The sequence below is a fragment of the Mastomys coucha genome, chromosome X, assembly GCF_008632895.1.
Source record: "Mastomys coucha isolate ucsf_1 chromosome X, UCSF_Mcou_1, whole genome shotgun sequence".
Taxonomy (NCBI): Eukaryota; Metazoa; Chordata; class Mammalia; order Rodentia; family Muridae; genus Mastomys; species Mastomys coucha.
Genome location: NC_045030.1, coordinates 60,813,092 through 60,815,811, shown reverse-complemented (window position 1 = coordinate 60,815,811; position 2,720 = coordinate 60,813,092). Strand labels below are relative to the sequence as shown.

The 2,720-nt window shown below is 57.5% G+C and overlaps 1 pseudogene; it reads left to right on the top strand.

Annotated features, from left to right (window-relative positions):
• Nucleotides 1-200: 200 nt before the first annotated feature.
• LOC116092741 lies at nucleotides 201-2,272 on the top strand (annotated as a pseudogene).
• Nucleotides 2,273-2,720: the final 448 nt, after the last annotated feature.

Here is a 2,720-nt window from a genome sequence, read left to right as displayed (position 1 = left end):
CCCCACCTCTCCTACCATGTACAGGGGCTATGTCTCCACCAGCACCTCTGCCACTTCCATCTCTGCCTGACTCCCACAGGACCCAGCCCCGGCCCCCACTCCCACTCCCAATCCCGGGCAAGTGCCCAGTTCCTCCCCCTCCCCCACTACCCAGAGCAGGTCAGATCCCTCCACCTCTGCCTCCTCCCCTGCCTGGTTTCTCTGTCCCCTCCATGATGGGTGGTGTGGAGATTGTTGTGGCCCAGGTCGGCCACAGTCTGGGCTTGGCCTGGGTCCCCAGTCCCCGCACAGTAAATCCACCCATACTGCGAATGAAGAAGCTGAACTGGCAGAAGCTGAGGTCCAATGAGGCTCGAGAGCGCAACTCCATGAGGGCCACACTGAGCAGCCCCTGCACAGCCGCAGTGGAACCTGACTTCTCCAGCATTGAGCAGCTGTTCTCCTTCCCCAGGGCTAAACCCAAGGAGCCCTCTGCTGCCCCCGCCAGGAAGGAACCCAAAGAAGTCACTTTTCTGGACTCCAAGAAGAGCCTGAACCTCAACATCTTCCTGAAGCAATGTAAATGTTTCAATGAAGAAGTCACCAGCATGATCCAGGCTGGAGACACGAGCAAGTTTGATGTGGAGGTTCTCAAACAGCTCCTAAAGCTCTTTCCAGAGAGGCAGGAGATTGAGAACCTACGGGCGCTCCACTGAGGAGCGAGCCAAATCGGCCAATGCTGACCAGTTCTACATTCTCCTCCTGGACATCCCCTGCTACCAGCTGCGGGTGGAGTGCATGATGCTGTGTGAGGGAACAGCCATGGTACTGCCTGCGGGAGCCTGCTCACCAGCCAGCGGCTGCCAGTCTTCTGTCAGCTGATCCTCAAAACTGGGAATTTCCTTAACCATGGCAGCCACGCAGGAGATGCAGATGGTTCCAAGATTAGCACTTTGCTAAAGCTCACAGAGACCAAGTCCCAGCAGAGTCCTGTGACGCTGCTCCACCACGTCCTGGAGGAAGTGGAGAAGAGCCACCCACCCGGACCACCTACAGCTGTCACGGGACCTGGAGCCACCCTCTCAAGCTGCAGGAATCAACCTGGAGATCATCCACTCAGAGGCCAGTGCCAACCTGAAGAAGCTTCTAGATGCGGAGCGGAAGGTGTCCACTTCAATCCCTGAGGTGCAGGAGCAATATGCTGAGAGCCTCCAGGCCAGCATTGAGGCCTCTCGGGCACTGGACAAGGTGTTTGATGCCATTGAGCAAAAGAAGCTGGAGCTGGCTGAGTACATGTGCGAAGACCTCCAGCAGCTGTCCCTAGAAGACACGTTTAGCACCGTGAAGACCTTCCGAGACCTCTTCACCCGTGCCCTGAAGGAGAACAAGGACCGGAAGGAACAGATGGCAAAAGTCAAAAGGAGAAAACAGTGGCTGGCAGAAGAGGAGGCCGAGGGACAAGGACGGGAAACCTGTCAGGAAGGGGCCTAAGAAGCAAGAAGAGGTGTGTGTCATTGATGCCCTGCTGGCAGACATCAGGAAAGGTTTCTAGCTACGGAAGACAGTCAGGGGCTGGGGAGACACTGAAGCAAGTGGCAGAGTGGCCCCAGCAGATCCTCCAAAAGGCACAGAGCCTGCAACTGCCAGCAATCCTAGCCAGGGCACAAACCACCCTGCTTCAGAACCAGGCTTGGATAGCACAGCAGCTGGTGAGCCATAGGGCTGGGACCTTGTGGAGGCTGTAATCCCCAGCCCCCAGCTCTCCAAGGAGGAAGGCGGTCCTCCAGCCCTGGAGAGGCATTCCTCCTGATATGTGGATACCAGCGACTTCCGGCCCCTGAAGATGCCCCGAATGCCCAGCCCTCTGAGGGGGGTGGGGTCTGGCCAGTGACTCTGGGAGATGGTCAAGCTCTGAAGCCCCTCGAGCTCTCTAACAATAAGCCTCTTGGAGTCGAGAGCTCACACCGGGATCCTGAAGCCTTGAGGGGCGTCCACTGAGCAGAAGCTGATAGCACCAGTGAGGGGCCAGAGGATGCAGCTGAACGAAGACAGAGCACCCACCTCCCCCGCACAGGCCCCGGGGAGGATGAGGATGAAGAGGACACAGCTCCAGAATCTACACTCGACACATCCCTGGACAGGTCCTTCTCTGAGGACACAGTGACAGACTCCTCAGGGTCTGGCAACCCTCCCCAGGGTCCAAGGTCGGGTCTCCAAGGGGACGAGCAAGCGAAGGAAGAAACATCCCTCAAGGAACCAAGAAGGCCTCAGGTCCAGGCCCAAAGCCAAGTGAGTGCCCTCATCAGCAGGGCCAGAGTGGGACTGGGCCCCTGAGAAACCCAAACTCCGTGCCTTATCCTGCCAGGATCCTTGGGAGCCTTGGCCATTGATGCCAGGACCTGGCCTGGCCTCACCCTGGACAACCTGCATGCTCATTAGCCTCACCGTCTGCTTTTGCAAACCACTACCCACCCCCTATTGCATGCACCACAGGGGTGGACAGAAGCCTCTGTCTGGCTCTAGGGGGACGGGTGCAGACACCTGCAATGGGCTGCAACACCCCCCCCAACCCCCGTGGCTCAGTTGATTTTTAGCCGAGTAATATTTTCTGCATCTTTATTCTGCTCCGGCTGAGTTGGGGTTAGTGAGGGCCCGAGGGGATGTTCGTTGGAAGTGCTGTGGTTAGGACCTGGCAGGTAGGCCCTAGAGAACAAACATACAAAAAAAAAGTTAATGTGCAC